At 42.0% G+C, this 22,742-nt stretch overlaps 1 protein-coding gene across 1 annotated transcript in view; it reads right to left on the reverse strand.

Moving 5' to 3' along the window:
* Positions 1–11,910, reverse strand: part of cacybp (calcyclin binding protein) — a 187,685-nt gene extending 175,775 nt beyond the window's left edge. Inside the window, exon 1 of the mRNA XM_076021365.1 lies at positions 11,898–11,910. The gene's annotated coding sequence lies outside the window, so the exon portion shown is untranslated. The remainder of the gene's footprint in view (positions 1–11,897) is intronic.
* Positions 11,911–22,742: the final 10,832 nt, after the last annotated feature.

Below are 22,742 nucleotides of genomic sequence, written 5' to 3' on the forward strand. Positions count from 1 at the left end.
GACAGATAACTGTGTTCCTGCGGCTCGGTGCCATGACAGCGCTGTTACAGGCTGCCGGAGAATGCTCGGCTCGAGATAAAAACAATAAAAGCTTTCAGTAAACTTGTCACCTCACCTGTTTGTTGTAAAAAAAAATAAAAAAAAATAAAACTTTGGCTTAAACTCTGCAAGGAGTTTACAGTTTTAGCAGATTAATGTCACATCAATCACTGCTAAATAAACCCCAAAGGGTCAGACTGATGCTTTTCACCACTGATCCATAATTATACACAATAAATATATACAAATGAAATAACACATGCTAGCCAGCCATGGGATTCATCATCATTAATTTTATACACTTTATTCAAATACACTGATCATGAGTCAATAAATTGTGCCAGAATAGTGATCAATTTCTGATCATAAAAAGCAGGAACTACTCAGGATATGATTCTGCTCACTGATGATTAAACTGAAGATATATATTCTATAGGAAGGTTGTATTGGTTGTTGCAGACTGTGTGGGCCTGGTAGTGCAGTGGTCAGCAGTGTCCTTTGACAGCACACAGGTCACAGAATTGATTCTGACCCCGTGTGGCGTGTGCATGTTCTGCCTGCATGAGTTCTCCAGTCCAGAGACGTGCACATTAGAGTGATTGGCGTGTCCAAATTCACGTAGGTGTGAATGTAAGTGAGAGTGGTAGTTCTGCATTAAGCATGGCGACCGACCAGATGATCCTTCACCCCAAGACAACTGGGACAGACTCCAGCACCATCCACAACCTTAAGTGCAGAAGAAGCGCAGATGTAACGTGGAGGGAAGCATGCAAACTATGTCATCTAAAAAAAGTCCACAGTTTAGGGCGTATTTAATGCAAGCTGATAACCACAGATGAGCTCGCGGTCATTTCAATCACACCCTCTTAGCTGTCAGACATTCCAACCCCAGGCCGACATGGCAAGACGCGTCCGAATTAGGTGGAATCATTTCGAGTCGGCTCAAAGTGATTCCCGCCGATGGTGCTGCTTAGAAATTTTAATGGAGCCGTGAGGCGTCGGCGTCGGCAGCCTGTTCACTGATGTGTGTATCATCACCTTTTCATCTGATGATGCTCCGTCCCAGACAGAAGCATGACTTTATTCAAATACTTGCTTCTTTGAATGCTTAAAGGAGTGCACCACATCCATTATCAACACTTGTAGGTTTTATGACACCCACACCTGATCCTGAAATATAAATCAAGTGGGTGTCGTCTTCCCTTTCATACTCTCACTCTCCCCGCTCCTCAAACTCCAAAATGTTTCTCTGAAAATCTCAACGGTGCAGTCGCTCACTTTGAGGAAAGATTCTGCTCATAATGCAGGACCCCCAATTAGAATAATTTATGTGACCCAGAAACACTGACTGTTCGTGCTGTAATCAGCTCCGTTTACTGCTGGCGTTAAGACTCAGGACTGTTAACGAAACAAACTCAACATTAACCAGGAAACGATGCAACGGGAGCCCAAGGGGTTGCTGGGTTATACAATAAAGGCTTCATTACTAGAATTTGCAGTCCTAAAGAGAAACAATAAGACAACAGTAAGATGTACGGACAAGCAAATCAGAATGATAGAAAATGATTTATTTCTTCCCTCTACTCTTACTACAGCACACCAACAATTATTTAAAGGAGCAAAGAATAGAAGAGAACTGTAGGGTCATTCATTTCAGCTCCGCAACCAAAAGAGAGAGTGCACATTAATTAGCAAGGCCATAATTCAGCCCTGGGAAAATGCAATTATGCACAATCTGATTCAATGCAGTTATTTAAATTAGCTTGTGCCACGCTGGCCATTGAAAAATAGACCCGAGTGCCGAGGTGCAATATTTCATTGCAGATTTGATAAACAGCATAATAGACAGGGAGTTGAATTATTGCGGCAGAATGTCATCGGCTGATTAACTTCATAAAATGCGTTCAATAAAAAGGAAGTCTCCCGTGCATGAGATATTCTTTTATCCGACGCGTCTTGAATTTATTCTCACAGTCGTCAAAGCTCTTTACATGCCCACCGCAGTAACTTCAGGAGGTTTGACAGGGAGCAACTCACTTATCAATCCTTATGTTCTACATACTGCCATGGATACTTTTCATTTTAGACCTACTCTCATGAAACACACGGACAAAACATGCTTGCTGCAAATGTTTCCACTTTGCAAATCATTGACTTCAAGTGTGTGCTTGCATGTGAGTCTGAGTGTGGGTGTGCACACTCCAGCCAACAACAGTAATGGAGCTGCCCCATCTGGACCATCACACATGGGCCAGACTTTTCAACCTGTCAGGGAATGAAGGTGCTCCTGAGAGACCACGTCCAAGTGTGTGTGTGTGTGTGTGTGTGTGTGTGTGTGTGTGTGTGTGTGTGTGTGTGCGTGCTGTTCACACCAGGAACAGAAGCTTTAGGTGGTCGGCCGAGAAAACTGACTGCAAGCCTGCACCTGTTATATATTCTTTAATTTATTAATTCATTGAATGCATTGAATTAATTAAGTTAAAAGCAGACAGGCTGGGCAAAGCTTGCAGAAAACAACGCGACGGTGGGGGAAAACTGGCAAAGGTGGAGACGGCCTCAGGCAAATGAAGAGAAAGAGAGGTTTGGTTAGTTGGTGTGTGCTGCCTATAAATCTCTCTGTTGTGTGTCTGCTCTGTTGGATCACAACAGCGTGATCAAGGCCTAACTTCATTGCAGTGGCAGCTATTGGCTACATTTAAAAAGACCAATCAATTTGGCTTCCCACTCCAACAAAGCCGTGCCGCGCTGCCCATGACTCCGCAAAACATTCAGCTGCTTGGCAGTGCCGACGGGGGCTGGCGAGCGCCAAGAGACGAACTGTAGCAGCCCAAAATGAGGAGTCTGGCCCGATGAATGAGCTCATTTTCGGCCCCTGTCCCTGCACTGTCTCTTCTGCGTTTGCACAATGCAGCACTGTGATGTAAACTCCCCTCTTAGGGGCCAAAAAATAAATACAGAAAAAAAATATACTTATTTTCATGAATTTGAAGAAGTCAGTCCATAAAGGCCAGAAGAGGACGTGCATGTGCATTACTGCCTCCAGTTACTGTCCCGACATAAATTTCTGTCTGTGACGTTAGTTTTCTTTGTATTTTTAGGGGATTGTTGGGAAGCGGAACTCATTAAACTTGGATGCATTGAGACCATCCGCCTCATTTTTCATATCGGGGCAGAGCAGCAGCTGGGAGAATAGCCAGGTGGCAGCGGCTGTTAAACAGACTTGAAGGCCATTAAAAAGAGTTTCTTGTTCAATCTCGCCAGACACACACACACACACACACACACACACACACACACACACGCATCATATAGTCCTGCTTTCTTAAAAGTCCACATACACATATTATATCAGGGTAATTGCACAATCACCATTTCTCAATACTCATGGCTGCTCGCTTACAGCAACACACACACTTTAACTGACATGCACACAGTTGTGTGTGTGCGTGTGTCCCCAGCGATCTGCCCTCAGGCAACCAGACCAAATGGGGCCGCTCAGGTGGAATGATTTACCTGTTGAATGACAGGATATGCATTCGGAAGGCGCCATTTTTCACCGGCTGTTGTCACCGCCTCCTGAAAAAGTCATAAAGAGAAAGCGGTGCATCCAGATAGTGGCATAGCTCACCTCTACGTCTGCACCCGGGCCTGGTTTACAATTTGTTTTTCTGCACTAAATTGTTTGTCATAAAACACATACGCATTAAAAGCTGCCCATAAGCCAGGAGAGAAAACAACATGCACTAAACGTTGTCTTAGCTGAGGCTTTGAACTGGCATTAAATTGACTGGAGCTAATTAAAAATATTAGTTCCTTAAAATTAGTTCAAGCTGATTCTTTTGTTTCACCACAGTTCATGATTTCCTTCTTATCTAGCTACTGATTCAGGGTACCAAAAATTCTAAGTCTCATCCCAGCCACTCCTATTCTTCTCAGATGGCCCTCCTTATAATTTCCTGCTGTTGTCTGAGCTCATCTGTTATGATACAAACTGCACTCATCGGCTGTTTCTCCCATTCAAAGCTGCACTTTGCATCTGCTTGAGTTATGCATACACCAAATATATGCTGCTATGAAACAGGTCACGCCTCCCCACTTCCTCACCTACAACCTGTCCCAGATGAATCCGTCTCCACTGCACTGCTTGCTGTAAACGTGGTTGGTTAAAAGGAATTGTGATTGCATTGACTGTAAAAGTTGCTTCAAAATTTTATTTCCCAATAAAACACAGAATGGCCAGGTTGTTTTAAAAAATAAACGTTAAATTTGCCTCACCTAAACCAGTTTCGAAATGCTGATCACCAATATAAACCCGAAATGTCTGAATAACCACAAATAAAAACTTTTACAACACGACTTGCAGGGTGGCTTGAAAGTGTTTCTATTGCTGCTGGTAAAACACTCTTTTATTTCTCTCCAACATTAGCTAACAGACTTCAGGGTGAAAAGAATTTAAATAAAGCATTTAAACATTAAGAAATGTTTCTGCGTTTAATTTTGATGAAAACAAATTTAATAAGTCATGCTGTAATTAACTAAACAAAGCCAGTGCCTGGAGTATTCTAAGCACATTATGCTAAAATTCCTTTTTTATTGTTATCATTATCAATAGTATCATTATTTATTCATTTGTGCAACCATGTCTGCAGATCAAATTATTAGAAATCATTTCATGTCATGCTGGGAGCTTCGTGTCCTGTCCAAAACAGAGCAAACCACTCCACAACTTGACCCTCCCCTTGTCCTCTGCTTTGAAACCACAGGGACAAATAGACTGTCTTTTTTGTCTCCCCCAGTTCAAACTACCCTAACAGCATCAGTACATGTTGGAGATGGATCCCCAGCACAGACAGAGAGACACAGACTGAGACAGAAAGAACAGGAATGAGAGAGTGGGAGTGAGTGAGGGTCCTGGAAGAGTGTCACAGAGCTTCAGGAAAGGGCCAGTTGGACTAGCAGAGATCACTTGGCACAGTCTGAGTGGTTTACATGACTTGGCCGCCATGGCTGCCATGGGATGTGCTATTTAAATTCCTCTTTGTTTCTCAAATTATCCTTGCCGCTTGATGTTGAGCTCAAAGAGGAGCTTTCAGTGGGATCAGGGATCCTCCACCACACACGTGTCTCCAACATGAACCGACTGCTGTCAAATGCCATCTTGATGAAGAGACACAGGAAATTTTCCAACCTTAAATATGTTCAAGGTAGATTATTTGTATGATACATCCTGGACCAGAGAACTTCAGAATAAATGAATTCAATATAAATCACCACGGACATATTTACGAGCATAATATTTTCAAAAAATATATAATAGTCTCTTGTTGAGTGTCTTGATGTCTCTGCTTTTGCCTTTTTCCTTTTTTGAGAGTAATTTTATCTATTTTTGCCACTTCCTACGTGACATTTGATTCACTGAATGACTATAATTGTTAATTCATTTTTGTGTAGTGCTTTAAAATGTTTTGCCGTAAAGACACAAGGCAGTATTTGTTTTTGTCAGTCCAGCCCAATGCCTCATGCAGTTTTCCAAAAAGCCATTCCGAGTCTAAAATATTTAATTAAAAAAGAACAGTGAAGATGTTTTTATGATGTTACATGTGTCTTTTTTCAGTAAATGCTTTTGTGGCATTAATCGCTTTTGCTTTTGTTTTTTGTTGTTGTTTTTTTACTTTTCACATCCTCAGTGGACTCCCCAGTTAGATCTCCATCAGTATACAGTTATTACATTCCATTATTATGCCATCAAGTTTCTTTCCAATTACTTAAACCTTGCACGATAGTTGACGCCTTCTCTCTAGTATTTTGCAAATCGACTGACTGCGATTCAGCTGCTAATGATGAATCGATGACTTTCAAATGTTGCTGGCATTTAAAAAAAATCTTAGCTATGGGTTCAGAATAAACTGCTTTTACTGTCTAACTCAGTGCCTTGAAAATGAAGGAGAAGACAGGTACGTCCACGTCGCTCTGAACCCGCATAGTCGGGATGTGCCGACCAGTGAGTGGAGCGTTGTGCTTCGTCAACGTCACCGCTGGAAGTTCAACTTGCTGCCACAGAGGAGCCGCAGTTACGGAAGCTGTTGCTCGGGCTCGCAGGACGTGGTTGCCAAAACGTGAGAGTACAGGCGTGATGCTGTCACACGACGACACAGGGTTGTTACAAATTGAAACAAACTTGCCAAGAGCGGACAATTATCCAGACAAACTTGGAATGTGACAGCTTGTCTGGAGGCTTGGCTCACACACAGACGCAGAGACAAGAGGGGTAAATGGGACAAAATCTAAAATCACACACAAAAAATGACTCACAACTCACCTCTGCACAGTTAGAGGCACAAGCACAAGGAAATAAACTTATGAGGCAGCAGGTGGTGTGTTTTTTCCTTTGTTTATGTGACTTTGAAGCACTCAATCACTGCTTCACTCTAGCGACTTTGAGCACCTGTAACACGCTGTTTTAAACATCTAGCGCTGACACCTGTTCCCATGGCAACACCATCAAAAGGGGACCAACCGCCAGGGTCAGCAAGTCCTTCTTTCCTGCCGTCACACTGTCCTCTTCGCACAGGCCCTGACATTTGGAGGCACCACCTCAATGCAAACACGCTCACGTCTCCGACACTTTGTGGAGTGCAGCTTGGTAGCATCAGCAAGTTACCATTGCAAAATCCTACACCTGACTCGACATTAATCCCAGTGTCTCCACATCTTGTGTAAAGATTAAGGATTCAAAAATGAAAAGTGTTTATTTTTAAAATTGTAAAATTTCATCCTGATCGTGGCTATTGCCATGAGTTGGAAATTCCGCCAAAGGCCTGAAACTTTCTCATTACTGGTTCGGAATGACTGAGGCATAACAAATTCAGAAAAACATTCACGGGTTTACTCAGCTGAAACTTGACTTGCTGAAATGAGTTAGTGGATTAGCGAGGATGGGGGTAATTATGAAATGAATGCACACGCATAATGGGCTTCAGCATTTTGGACAATGCATGGCTCCTTAACTGTAGCTGTTTAATTAAAATATAAACTATTCACAGTCACAATTTAAGGCCCCATTTTATGGAAATTGTTAAGTTGTTGTTTTTTTTTTTAAACATATTCATTAATTAAAATAATGGTGACAATATGCATACTTATATTGCATATTTAATTTGTAAGCTTTTTTTTTTCAGCAGCGTGAAGTGTTTGACAGGAATAATAGAGATGTCCTGTGACGGTTGGCTGCAACATTTCTCCACCACTGACAACCAGGGAGCAAGCAGCCACCTCCAACTCCCGTGTCATGTAGTGTGTGTCATAAATTTGGAGCTAATTAGAGACGTGTCAGTAACAGAGTCAGTTTTTATTTTTTTGTTTGTTTTTTTCCTCAACAAAGAAGCGCTGCTCTGGCCAATGCTAAACCAGTTTAATCCCGCTCCCAGCAGAATACTGCAGAGTTGATGTGAGCTGCACACCACGTCGAAGAGAATCCCAGTGGCTGTCAGACAGCCACCTACCTGCGTGTGGCTGCCTGGGGAACGGCTGCCAGGCCAGAACACACTGATTAGCTTATTTCTGAATCTGATTTCTGTCTCTCTTCTACTGGAGTGTCACTTCAAAAAAAGAGGGATTTTTGGGATATAGAGGAAAGAAACTAAACATTGTTTTCCAAAACTGATTTATATAAATAAAATGTTTAAGAGAAGATTCTTTATGCATTATCTTCCCACTATAGAGCACAATGCATATTACAGTGGCAAGGCAGTGACATGCTGATGACTTGCATTAATACGGTGCAAAACTGTCCTTCAAAATGCTACGATTCTACCTTTGACAGCCAACAATGCAGCAAGTTAACAAGCAAGCATGTCTAACAAACAACCCCTCCACAACCCACCACCCCTCCTATTCTGTATGCAACCAGCAGTCTTTTGGGCAAGTCCATTATCATGGAAATGTGAAGGATTTCAGGGCTAATTTTGAAGTTTAGCTTTGTGTGTGTGTGTGTGTGTGTGTGTGTGTGTGTGTGTGTGTGTGTGTGTGTGTGTGTGTGTGTGCATTAGCTGGTTCAAAACAATGGCAAGTGTAACCGAAAAGAAAAAAAAAGGAGTGTTGAATCTAAAAAGACATGACTTTTTTCCCCCACAGCTTTTTGGATTGAGATAAATGCACTGAGTGAAGGATTGCCACTGAAAGTCAACCTTAAAAAGTGTTGTATCCCAGCCTTCACTGCTCCATCCACAGTGATGCACAGGCTTTCAAAGAAAAGAGAAGCTACACGTAGATGGAAAGATATTATTTTTGGAGATTCGAAGGCGAAGGTTCAGCAGCTGAGGGCTCGGTGGAGGAAGACAACAGTGTCAATGTTAAAGCGTCAACACTGAAAGATTTCCTTTTTTTCCCCCAAGTAAAATCCTGACTAGAGGAGCGACTCTGGCATCAGCCCAGACAACCTCATTGCTAACAGGAAGCAGAGGTGACCTTAAAGTCCTTTAATATTTATTTCATCACAGGAGAAGTTGTCAACATCCATCAATCTTGTTCAATCATGCCACACAATATACAGTGTTGTGTGTGGTTTTGTTTTTTTTTTGACAATGATACATTAGTGCATGACCTTGTCATTTCACAAGACTGCCATCAAACTAGAACAAAGTTTGGATGCCAGAAATGAGCCTGGTTTAGTATTTAAAAGTAAAAAAAAAAAAAAAAAAAATTGTCAGTTTTGATAATCCCACAACAATCACTTCAAGCTTCTTGCTTGTTAATCCAATTTGTCTATATCTCAGTACAAGATACAACGATACCGCCAGCCATGATCTCAGTACATACCTTGCTCAGAGGGAAAGGTGCAGGATGAAAAATTCATCAAGCCTCAGTTGCACGCTGAGCCTGTGACGACAATCATAGCCTTGGGTGCACATGTATGGAGATCAAGGCTCTTTTCTGCCCATATCTGATGCAGCACATGCAACAGTGGATGCATTAACATGGCCTTGGGTATCCTGCTCACGAGCTCTATCCCACCTGAGATCAGGCTGTAGATACAGCATTTACATACACAGAGACAACTATACATTTCTGTAGGTGCACCTGAGTAGTTCATGTGATTTTTCTTTTTTTTTTGTCAGTCCAGGATTTAGATTTAGATGCTCTTTGTGGCTGCCAGCAAAATAAATAAATAAGTAAACAAATCAAACTACTCTTGAGACTGACAGAGTAGAGAAGCTTTCAAGTGACTTTCATGTGTCGAGTGATTGCACTGTATTGGAAATGATGTAGCAATGTTGATTGGGAATACCTGCCTGCAAAGGCCACTTGCAGCTTGAGACCCATGGCAAAAACAAAGAAAAGATTGTGTGACATCCAAATCTTGGTGAAATTAGAAGAAAGGAAAACACAAAAATTGGATAAGACGGATAATTTGGAAAACATAAAATGGATTTTAACAGGGCCCCAGCTGAAAAGCCACAGAAGCCAATTTTTGTGTCATTATTGAGTTCTCAACTCGTGGACACATTTACAGGAATGTGCAGAAACAAAAAAAGTTTAAATAAAGTATAAAGTAATAGGTTTTGTCAGAAGAAAGACCATTAAAAACACTTAATGGACAGCTACTTAGTCAAGTTTTTAACTTTTTAAAGCTCTTACAGGCATCAGAGGTGCAGAAATCCTTGCTCTGGGAACGCACTGTGCACAAAGCGGCAGAAATAATCAGATGGCTCAACGTGTGCATGTCACGTGTATAAAAGTAGGAAGGACGGCAACCTTTACTGCTTTGAAATGCAGGAATATATAAAAGCTCCTCAAGCCTCTTCAGAAGGCTGCTTTGAAATGTCAGGGCGCGGATTCGGCTCACACGGTACATTTCTTGATTCGCAATCAGCACAAAAATGATCCAGTTGGTTCAGTGGCATCACTGCACCACACTCAACTCCTGGAGTCTGTCAAATGGAACGCCGACGCCCTGGGTGGAGCTTATCGATTCCTAGACCACACACACAAGCAACACAAGCAACACAGTGAGTACATACTGGCTCACACACAGACAGAACTTTATTGATTACTGTCAGATCTGTCTATAGACTGGAAACAAGCCTGGGAGCAACACAACAATTAGGACACTGATGATTTGTTAGTTAACACAGTCAAAGCTCTCTCTCTCTCTCCCTCTCTCTCTCTCTCTCTCTCTCTCTCACACACACACACACATACACACACACACACACAGGCCGTAATTGATTTCCACAGGACAGTGAACAAGGAGTTTTTTGTCTGTAATTCTGAATTATGTCTGGCACTGGACAATTCGACATGAGCCGTTGGCAGGAGTGAGGCGGTGTGGGTGTCTGACAGACACAGACCAAGAACCAGCGGATAAGAGAATCAAGCGGCGCAGTGAGAAGACATTCGGGGTGGAGACGAGCGAACCGTGTGAACCTTTGCAACTCTCACAGGTCGTCGGCGTGCCTACCACCAAAGCCGCACCGGTCCGACAAAGCCATAAACGTATGAACTCATTGGGTGGAAATGAAGCCATTGCTCACAGCCAAAGAGGAACCAAACGACCTCGGCTGTCTGCTGAGGCAACCAGATTTTTTTTTTCCTTTTCTTTTCTTTTCTTCCGGTCCAGCACTGGATGATTCTGCCTGCCCGTCTTGGCAAAGAAGTAGGTGCTGCCCAGGGTCTGAAAGAAGGTGCCAGAGAGCAGCAGCAGGGCACGGAGTTTAAAGATTCCGTGGAAGAAAGAACGAGGACAGCTGCTGCCACTGTGACTAACCGTTTGGAGCCGACGGCCAAGCGGCCGGTGGGGATAGACGGGGCAGGGGAATTAGTGTCCACTGTTGTTGCCACAAGCAGGTCGTTTCAGGTATGTGGGCAAGCAGCAAGTGTGATTAAGGAACAACACAACAGCAATTATCCAAACAGCTTAACGGGCCTGAGCAGCGACTCATTGTCTTGGGTTAATTTGCCTGTTTTCTTGGTGGTGTCAACGTCTTGGAGGTGTTTTCCCTGCTCTGGAACTTTGCCGCTCGCAGTATATTCTATTTACCTAGGTGGGATTAAGAAATGAAATGATTTGTGAAGCCGACAGGGTCATCACCACAACGCAACCCCTGCTTTGTTAACTCTGACATTCTTGTTGTGTTCGTTCGTCCTGCTTGAAGCTCATTTGCAGCAACTGCTCCAACCAAAATGCAAGGTACAAATTAATCGATGGAAATTATTTTGTTAGGCTGTGATTCCAAACATGTCTTCAGATTATTACCTTGGCATTTCAAAAGCGATGGCATGGGCGAGACGAAAGAATTGTTGTGGCCACTGGGACTAAAAACATAAAGGTTGGAAGCAGACATATGATTCAGAGCTCCCAACAGGGAAGAAATAAGTCTTTCATGCTGGTTAAAACAAAAAAACAAAGCACAAAAACAGCAGAGAGAAAGGCAACCTCTTGTCCAGGAAAACAAACCGTAACATCTGACACCATCATCTCCGAAGGAGGACCTGCAAAGTCTTCTGGCATGCACTTGAGGTTTAAGTTTTTCTGTTTTTAAGTTTTTTTCTTTATCACAATGCTTTGTCAGTGCAAATCACAATCTTCCTGTGAGAGGAAAATCAAACCTACTGAGGATTTCAATCACAATAAGCAGCAGAGTGGTGCCACATTTACTCCTTTAAAAACACACGTCAGTAGAGTAGTCAGGCGCATATCATGTACCCTCCAAAAATCACCTCAGAAATAGGACTCAAATGCAAAGAGGGCACGACAACAGTGGCTCCACACGTAGCCGCCGCTATCCATGTTCCGCTAAATGTGTGATCTCACCCAATTTCAAGCATGGCTGCTTCGAGAAGGTTTGCGCATCGCATTTAAACGTTTCTCCAGATTTAACATTTATCCAATTTGCCTCTCAGCTTCGTGCTTCTATGGTTTCCTCTCACATACGTACACCCACGGCAGCCAACAGGAGTGGTTGAGATAGTCAACACCAAAGTGTTGCTCCGCGTGATGCCAAATTCTCAGTAATTTTTCCCAATACATGAGCTACTGGCTACTCGGAAGGACCAGGACATTTCCCAGTGGGCCACTGTTTGAAAAAAATGTGTTTTATTTTGTTGAAGTTGGGCCAATCATCATTCATGAAACAGGGTTGATCATGTAAAATGTTACCGTTGCTGGTCCCATGTTTGCACCGGGACAGCCGGTAATCACCTATTGTTAAGGGTGTGATGAGCTCTCTGACGGAAAAAAAAAGAGAGATTCAGACAAAAATTGGATATTGTTAGAACTACTTAATCAAACCAAGCTAACATGGGTAAAATAAAACAGACACGGACTGGATTCCCGCCAGTTGGTCTGCATTCTCGGCACACAGGTCAGAAATTCCGTGGCATTGCGAGTTGTGTGCCATTGAAAATGCAGACACAGTGCAGGTGGCTTACACCAGGGATTTAATAAGGCCTGCTTTCTTTCTCCTTCGCCTTGAGATGCAAAATCTTTCACTCACAATGGCGCACCTGGATGTTACTCACGTACGCTGTGACTTGTCGTCTACATTCTGCTGTTTTGGCTCTGGATTATTTCCTCTGCCAGGCAGGAGCCAAATCACGACAAGGCATATGGTTTGTTTCAAATGTAACTCAGGTTATCAATGCTGGAGCTCACATGAGTTGCTTTCTAAAAGTAGCAGGCAGTCCAAAAAAAATGAAATAAAAATTGATTGGGGCTGCAAATTGAAATTGGATTCAGTCAAATATCCGATGTCTAGACATGTGAAAAGAGAGAATGGTGTGTAAAGTTAATGTCTGCTGCAGTCTTTTGTTCATGAATGTCCGCTCTCTTCATGCCAGATATCTATTCCCCGCCCGGGTCACTCAAAGGGACTCTGCAGCCACACCAATGCTAAGTGCCAGTGTTCCCAGGCAGTGGGCCTATCTCAGCAGCTGCACACGGTGCAAACAAAATGCACTCCGCTATCAACCGCAGCTCTGCCCATCCCCACCACTGCTGGTGTTGCTAATGAGAAACAAACGGGGTAATTAAACACCTTGTCTCACTGAGATGGGATTACATTTTGCACTCGCTGCACAATGACGAGTGTTTGTTCACTTCTTTTGTGTGCATCCGTCATACCAATTTGAAAAGCTAAACAAGCTCAAAAGAGTCAACCTTCAAACTCGAAATTGGCGGAGGTAAGATGGCGAGCACTATAGCAATAGTTCTGTGATGATTCTTGGCCTTGTCGTGAAGAACAGCTCTCGTTTTGGACACAGAACTTACCCCAGTCACTGCATCATATTTTCATATGGATCATATTTGAGCAAGGATCTGCGGAACGATGGTGTCGCTCATGCCAGACTTGAAGCGGGGTGCACCTCCGTGGCCGGCTCGCGCCGCGCAGCGATCGTTTCGGCGTATTTTCTTTCTAATGCGCGAGCCGCGAACGAAAAAGCCAGAGGACAATGAACAGTTTTCGAGCACTGATAAAAAGTAATCAAACACCTTTGCATCAGTACGTGGTCTACTCCGCGACTGGCGCGATATTATGACTTACCACACGCAGCGCTCAACATCATCCCGTGTGGCAGGTAGAAAATGTGATGTTGTCGCATGACTGATGTTGTTGATGTGGTCAATTTCATCAAAACAAGAGCCCTGACGGCGCGGCTATTCTCTTCACTTTGTGAGGAGATGGGAGCACAACATAAAGCTGTGTTGTTTCACAGGAAAGCCAGGATGGTGGATGTTACACAAGTGGTTTGCCAAAGAAAAGTTAAAAAAGGGGGGGGGGGGGGGATTTTCTTCCTCCAAGGTGGGGCGTGACAGAGAAAGTTTGAGAACCACTGATCTAATATCAGTGTCACCATTACTTCAGACAGACAAGACCTGTACTTTGTTTGCTCACATTGCTCGCAAATCTTTAGACATCAAGGTCAAATGGTATTTTCAAAGGTCTGGTAATTCCACTAAACCATGGAGGAAGAGAATGAACATTGTGTGTTGCCCCATCTAGGGTTAGAGATAAAGCCTGCAGTGTGACTGACAACACTTTGACTGAGTTCTGATTTGATCTGGGGCAGAAAAACTGATATAGGATTTTTTTTTTTTTTCCCCATCTTTCAATTATTTGGCTTCACTTTTGTCAGAGTCTTGAACACAGCTGTGAAACAAGTGACGTGTGCGGAAACAAGTGACGTGTGCGGTCACACTCTTGGAGGTTGGTGCAGGTACGCTGGCTCATAAAGCAGAAATACACTTTACTTTTACTTTATTTTAAAATTAAGAAACATAACAATGAAGCAGTGACTGACCAGACAGATTCTTTTTTCCTGATAAAATATTTAAAAACATGACAGGTTGTGGAAAGCAATGCAGACCATGTAGGAGTAGTGCTGTCAGTCAGTGGAACATATTGGTGCAGTAGCTGTAACGGCTGTTACATATGAACTTGGAACAATTTTGCCACAATATTGTTTGGGGAAAAAAACGTTTCTTCCAAGTCTGTGTTGTGAAGGCCACTATTTCTCCGCCATTGTTGGCGGAGAACACCACGACCGTAGCCTGGAGAACTTCACTCCTATGGGTCCCATTGGCTGCGCCTGCTTTCCATGTTCAGGTTGGAGAGCTCAGGGTTAACACCAAAGCCGCAGAATAAAAATACTGACTCACAAACAAGTTATCCTCAAGGTCTTGTACTCAGAAAAAAAAATTTAGTATGCAAATGACCCATCCAACAACACAACCTTTACGAAAAAGGTAGTGTATGATCAAAGTGTTAACAAATTCAATAATAACGTTTTAAAATGCATATTAAGATTACAATGTTGTAAAGAAATCCAGAATGACTGATAAAAAACAATAAAAACCCTGTGAAAACAACGCAACCACTGAGGCAGAGGTGCCTGACAGGATTTCAAGACACCTAACAAGATGACAAACACATTCTTTCAAAGTGGCGTTTTCCCTCATGTTGCTCGAGCACCCCTGTTGTAAACCTCTGAGTGAAGATAATGAGGCAACATGGAGATGCACTCGCAAAGCTTCCATTCTTCAGAGGAACAAACAAAAGATTGTTTCAGGGCAAATTAAACCCTTCCCTAAAGTAAATAACATCCGGGAGGACGTTCAATTAAGACTAAAGAACACTTGGCTAAACACACTTGTCTTTCGCGCTGAAATTTAATTAGCTGCTGCTGATAATTTAAAAAAAAGTCTGAATACTTTTCCTCCTGGTTTGGGTCATAGAGGTGATTGCTGTGAGAAATGCATGACTCTACCAATAATACGGATATATCAGCTCAAACATACAACCGTTTTTTTAAGCTTCATGGCTAATATGTGTGAATAAATGTTACATAAAAAGTAATTCCCAAAACTGTGTAATACCATGGACGCTAAAGTTAAGACTTAATAGCTACATTCCATACAACCATAAGATGTGACCAGAAATTTAGCTTTAATGGTGACTAGGGGTGTGACGAGACACATAGTTCGCGAGATCCACAATATTGCGTTCATGAAGCGAGACAATATTCTAACCTACAGAAAACTACAATGACAAAATATATGACTGGAGTCACAAAACAATGATGGTACATTTTGAAGTATTTTATATACTTTGCGAATAAGCCTTTAACTGTTGTACTCCTTTCAGCAAAAGGTGTACAACAGCAAGACGCCTGGGTGTGGCATTTGGACCAGTCTAAATGAGATGAGATGGCATCCAAACAGACGTCTGTCACGATAAACACAGGTGACGACTACCGCCACTGTGCCACACGGGCGTCTTGCTAAAAAAAAAACATTTAGGAGGAAAATTGAATAAAAAGATCAGAAGATTTTTTTATTCATTACTGTAAACCAGGCTCTCAGTCAATTTGGAGAACTGTGGAAACTCAAATACACTGTGTTGATATTTAGCTTCACAGAGAACAGTCGGTAATTCTTACTGATGTCATATTTTCTGACTTCTCTATAGTTCAACCACATTTGAGCAGCTAACAAACACGTCCACTTCCTCAAGCAGTGCCAGCATGACAATTCAGTTTTAAACTAGTGCCCGTTGCACTAGACTGGCACAGGACCATAATCTGGGGCACGCGCTCTGATCCCCTTCGATTGTGCAGTCAATACCGCAGAGGAAATCAAAAAAGAAGAAAATGAAGGGAGTCAACAATGCATGGAACATCAATGTGTCCAACAGCCACCACCGCTGCCACGGCTTTAAGTGGAATTGACTTCTGCTCATTTCCCAAATCACGCATATCTGACTGGCCCACCGCTGCAGGGGCCACAGGAAGCGCAGGGACAGCCAGCGAGTCTGTTCCATGCTTGCTCTCCATTTCTCCATTTCTCTGCGGGGAATCAATGATGTCTGCTTAATTATTGGGTGAATTTAATCAGCGGCACAGCGGTACTTAGAGTGGTGTGACCCAGTAACTGTCAAAACATCTCTTAGTTTACAGCATTTGAAGTTTTGAATAATAACCAAATAATTTGGGGCACAACATTTTGGTTGTTAAAGAAGCATCAATTTGCAAGTAAATAACACATTGTCTGTGTTTTCTGGTCACTGACCCATAGTCTCTGCCAAAATAGTTTCAGTGACAAACAGCACCGTCAAAAAATGCTACAAACTGAAAAAAAAGACACCTTAGGTTAGCGTAGGCTAGCTAACAAACCTGGACCATAATGAGAACATCTAAAGCTCATATTTGTTTTTATTCAATTACCTAAAAGGGACAGCCATTACAAAAGAAGAAATCCTTTTTCAAATGAAAAAATGTTGTATTGGTTGCAATGTAAATGGTTATTATTGCTCCAATAAGCAAAACTAGTTCATTGCACCAAATGCTCATGACCCATGCAGACTGTATCCATTCAGTTGTAACAATTTTCCATTATGACATACGACATCCGCTTTGGCACCTAGACCAAATAAATAAATAAATAAATAAATAAATAAAAAATGATGACAGCCTCAGCAGTGGCTGTTTTTTTCTTAGACTCATCAGTTGCAATGTCTGAAGAGAAAATGTTGAGGAAAAAAACATGCTGCACAGGAATTATCTTCTGAAGTTCGTTTCAATGCTGTCGCCTCCATGTCACGAAACATGTCCAAGCGTTGTTCAGAGATAAGAATACTGCATCCAAATGATGCATCACGCTGTTCAATCGCCCTCAGGGAGCCTTATTGGATTTCAGCTGTCAGCTTTGTCCCATGAAAGTAGGTTGAAAATGTCTCTTCATCGCTCACCAAAGAGATACCAATCGATGTGGAGAGATCAATGGAAAGTCCGAATATGAACCGCATTTTCTTGAATCTGGATTCCAAAAGGGAAAACAATGATTCTGTACTTAGATAGACACATTGTTGCACAACAGGCGGCAATGTGTTGCCCTGCAAGGCACTCAATCTGACTTTCTGGTTACTGAGAAAGGTATCCCACAAGGATCCACTTTGGGGCCTCTCCTCTTCTCAATCTTAATTATTAGTTAATATTAATGACTTACCTGATTTTTGTTTACACAGCCAAATTCAGCTTTATGCTGACAATACTGTTATTTATTTCTCTGTTTCAGACATAACACAAATTCAATCATCTTTACAGTCTGACTTCAATAATGTACAGCACTGGTTCCTCAATAACAAACTGATGTTAAATAATAGGAAGACCTGCAGTATGGTGTTTGGTCCGCGGCACAGACAAGCAAGCCTTTTGAATGTATGTTCATGTTTTTTTAATGGCTCTTGTGTTGAAAGAGCAAGCTCATTTAAGTATCTTGGAGTTTGGCTTGATCCAGAACTTACATTCAAACCACATATAGATTATACTGTTAAAAAGTCAAAAGCTCTCTATATCGCTCAATAGAGTGTTTCTCTTTTGATGTAAGGAAAAAAATGATCTCTCAAGTATTGCTTCCAATAATTGACTATGCTGATGTCGTGTATCATAACACCACAGATAGTCACCTCAGGTCTGTCACTGTTTTATATAATTCTTTGTGCAGGTTTATACTGAGGTGTCCATACAGTCTCATGTCTCGTGTATAATTCCCTCAACTGGTTGCAGCCCAAATCAAGAAGGCAACTTCATTGGTATATTTTCATTTATAAATGCATTCACTTTACTTGCCCTTCTTATTTGAAACAGTACTTAGTTCAGTCTACCTCCTCATATTGAATTAGACATCTGCAATATCCTTACTTTGAAATACCAAAAATTACTAAAACGGTCGGAAGGAGATCCTTTTGCTACAAAGCTCCCTCAGACTGGAATAATCTTCCCCTATCCCTTAGATCAATTTCATCCGTCAGTCACTTCAGGACTTCTCTTTATACACATCTGCATTGAATCTGTTTATGTTTTTAAAGTGATTGTACATGTATTATTCTGATATATTGAATGTGTTTTCACTACGCCCCTTCTTCTCATTTTATTTTATTTTATTTTTTCCTCCTCTTATTTACTCTGTTGTGTATCAGCTGATGGTGTAGTGGTCTTAAGGGTGGGCGGGAGTGGGTGAGCAAGCTATGTGTGTATGTATGCATATGTCAGTATGTGTGTATCTATGCATTTAGCTATGTATTTAAGCATCTATATAGCTATGCTTAAGTGTTTATGTTTTTGTTGTTTGTTTGTTCATTTTGGGACCCCCTTGAAAACGAGATGGTGCATCTCAAAGGGCAATCTCTTCAATAAATATGAAATCAATAAGTGTTTCAGTGTAACAACTGAAATTACCAATTTCTTTCGGTTTTCAGTTGTTGAATAAAAAACTTTGACACAGACAACTAAAGAACGTCAGCTGTATCCTCCATGGCCACTGCGGCTCTCAAACACCAGAACAAAACCAGAGACAGGCAAATGTCGGCGTTTTTTTTACTTCTACAATAAACGAGTCGGGAGAAGAGAGAAGAATGACCCTGCTTTGCTGAGAACCTCCAACAGCCCTGGATTGTTCACTGTTCTTTTCCCCTGCATGACCTTTACAAGCTGGGCTTCTGAGTCAATGTACTTGCTTTATGTTGATGGTTGAAAGGTCACATCTCATGTTAGCCGCCCACCTCAGCTTGACTTTGACAGGGCCACACGCTATTATAATAACTCCAGCAAATGTGTGGCTGAAGGACGTCCATACCTTTCAGCTACATTTCACCATTTGGACAAGGTGAATTTCGCACACAATTAGTCCAAATTGTCTCTTTATAACACCGTCGATTAAAATATATCAGTATCAGTGGGTTGGGGGAATTAAACAAAATCACTTTTGCTCAGTCAAGACAATTATTAGGTATACCTTGTGCAAACCAACCAAAAACAGCTTCGCTCCGCATGCTAATTGGAAAATCTAATCTATCAGAATAGTTGTTCTATGGAACTATGCAAATGGAACAACTGGAGCAGTTATAATTGCTTGGTGTGTGATAGGAATGCAAATGGTGATTCTGGATGAGCTAAGAACAAATTAAGTTAATGAAACTATTCTGGTAAATGGCAGACAGATGGAAGGGACATGGAGACAAATAACTGTGTTAGCTCTTAATAACGTGAAATTAACCGGTGTGGTGAGAGCGGGATGGTCTGACCGGTATCTGTTGTCACCGTAGGTTTTTCTTTTGTTGTTAGGTTGGCTGGTTGTCAAACCCTGGAGGGTGAGGAGCAGAAATGAAACAAGAATAAGCCTATTAACAGTTTTGAAGGGTAACTATTGATGCACGCATGGCTATATTAATAGATTTTCTAGATTCTCAAGATTAAAATGTTTATTTGATCGTCTACATTATTTTTTAGTTTTGGTTTGTGTTCAGATTCCCAGCTTGATCCTTTGATTACAGAGAAAGCAGATGGCATGGGGCGTGAGCTGTCATAATTAAACTCCAAATATATTCTTGTTGTCTAACAATCAGAGCCCAACAACACTTTTTTAAAACTTCAGTTTGCCTTTTTGCATTTACATAATTAAGAAATGGGAGGAATAAAGTTGATTAGAAGAATTTGTTTGGATTTGCTCAAATAAATTATAATTCTTGGCGACACAGTGGCGCAGTGGTTAGCGCTGCCGCCTCACAGCAAGAAGGTCGTGGGTTCGATTCTGGGCCTGGGACCTTTCTGTGTGGAGTTTGCATGTTCTCCCTATGTCTGCGTGGGTTCTCTCCGGGTTCTCCGGCTTCCTCCCACACTCCAAAAACATGCATGTGAGGTCAATTGAAGACTCTAAATTGTCTGTAGGTGTGCATGGGAGTGTGAATGGTTGTTTGTTTCTATGTGGCCCTGCGATGAACTGGCGACTTGTCCAGGGTGTCCCCTGCCTTCGCTGTATGACAGCTGGGATAGGCTCCAGCAGACCCCTGTGACCCTGAGCTCGGGACTAAGCGGGTATGGAAAATGAATGAATTATAATTCTCTTGTTTTTCATTTTTTTCTTGGAGTTACTACTTCATCAGCTGGCTATATTTAGTGAAAATATTTTTGGGAAGTTTTTTTTTTTCCTCAAAGTGCTCAACAAACACTTCAAGCAAACTTGGGACTTCTCCCCCTTTTTCCTTTGTTGTAGAAAAAAACCCGGCAAATAGAGCATACAAAATACAAGAACATGCAAACTTACATTTTAAGTTTACACATTGAAGGAACTGTTGGGGGCAGGGGGGAGCGGGTGGGCACTGGGTGACACTTACATTGCTTATATTGAGACGGAACATTGAGACAAACATGTAAATGATGCAGTGGAGCAAGCCTGAAATCCACGGCTGCAGATTCTCCCTTTTCACAGAGGTATCAAATAAGGGCAACCTCTAACTGCTGCAGAGTTGCTGTATAAACAGAGCCCGAGCAGTTTTAACCAACAGCCAAATACGTCTCTCGGGCCAACACGTTGATATATCTGAACATCCTTCACACGTTGCCTGGAGGCGGGGGGAAAGGGGCAGCAAGCTAAACTTTGAGCTCTCCACTTCACATTTTGGGGTGAAAAGGCAGCGAGTAGCCAGCCGATCATCTGGAACGCTTCCCTCTGCCTCTCAGGATGTGCAGGGGGGAAGGCGTGTGCGCATACATGATCACGCTCCTGCACAACCATCACAACCACACAGGTACAAACGGGACCCAGGGACCTTCGCTGTGCAGTAAATACCAGGGAAAAAAAACACTTCTGAGGAAGAGGTTGAAAGAAATGGAGGACCTTTACAGACTATTTCCCAGAGCAGACACTTAAGAGGGAGGAGGAGGCGAGAGTCGAAAAGAAAGCGATGAGGAATAAAAACAGAAAAATGCTGCCAGATCGCAGGGGGGTGGGAGATAGGAGTGCAGTGAGAGGATAGTCCGGCTTAAGGTATGTTAAGGGGATGGTGAAAATAAAAGTAAATGTGCTTAGAGCGGGAGAAATCAAGTTTGGAATGATGTACCTCTGCTACTACAGAGGTTTTCCACACTTCTGAAACTCTGAGATAATAAGACCCATAGTGTTTGTCCCTAAAGATAAGAATAAAAAAAACAAAAAAAATATGCTACACTAGGCAGTGAAAGGAATTTCTTACTACAACAGCACATGTCATGGTTTCTGGGAAAACAGTATTTACTTGAGAAGAACAGCTGGTGGAACTCTAAACTCTGTTTGAAGCACAGGGGCCAATCGGCTTGTTTTTATTCCTGTACTTTTGTGCATTTAAATAACGGACCAAGGGAATTTGTTCTCCATAGAGCCACACACGATTTAAAAACCAAAGGCTTAGGTCAGCTCAAAAAGAAAACAAATAAACATTCCAGGTAATTTGGATTTCAGCACGCAGGATGGAATACAGAGGAAAGAAGGACCTGATGACTGTAAATTTTCTTAGAGATAATTCTCCTTTTTATCGTTGAGATGATGAATCGCTTGTCGATGTTTTGGTCTCTTTCACGGCAAGGTCACCGACAAGTTAAAGACACACATACAGCAATGTCTTGTTTGTGACGACCACGGCAAAGATTATCCAGGTCTCTCTGAAACACTCAAGAGCCAGTGTAGGTAAAACTCACAAGTAGCAATGAGGACCAAGTATCAACCCAATTACAATTTCAATTGCGAAGAGGATTTAACCTTCTGAAACTCCGTGTGTGTCCGCCTCGTCAAGTCAGAATAACACTTATAGGAAAAAGCCTTGAGTCGTTAACCGACGGCAGACTGTCGCAGCGTCGGCTCAGCCTCCAGCCTCAAAGCCCGACAATCAAGGACGTGCTATCTTCCTCGTTAATACCTTTTCCAATCAGCTGCAACACGAATGCGCAGCGGAACGAAGAGCTGGCATTAAAACTGGAATTAATCATCATTCTGCTGAGTATTTCACTCCTGTCTCTCAAACAGCCGTATGCCACTGGTGGCATGCACAGAAAAATATCAGTGAAGATGTGTATAATGTAGTATTTTTAAAGAGTTTGCTTTTATAGTCGAATATCATGTGCCACTCATGTTTGACTTTTATTCATTTTAAAGGTGCTACAATGCAGCCACAAAGGATTTTAACACTGCTGACAGAAATACAGTCAGCAATCAATAGTACCAAATATTGAAAATACTCTGCCGTTAATTACATTTATGTTTAGTTCAAGATTAAATGTGAAGAATCTCCTCAGTATTTTCATCTGTCTGACTCTTTTGCAACCTCAAAGAATGGAAACAGGTGTGATAAAAATAAATAGCTGAATGAAACATTCTTTGCAGTAAAAGTTAAGCTGGT

Source organism: Nelusetta ayraudi, unplaced genomic scaffold (genome assembly GCF_046127955.1).
Source record: "Nelusetta ayraudi isolate G7.1 ecotype Tasmania unplaced genomic scaffold, CSIRO-AGI_Nayr_v1 ptg000011l, whole genome shotgun sequence".
Lineage (NCBI taxonomy): Eukaryota > Metazoa > Chordata > Actinopteri > Tetraodontiformes > Monacanthidae > Nelusetta > Nelusetta ayraudi.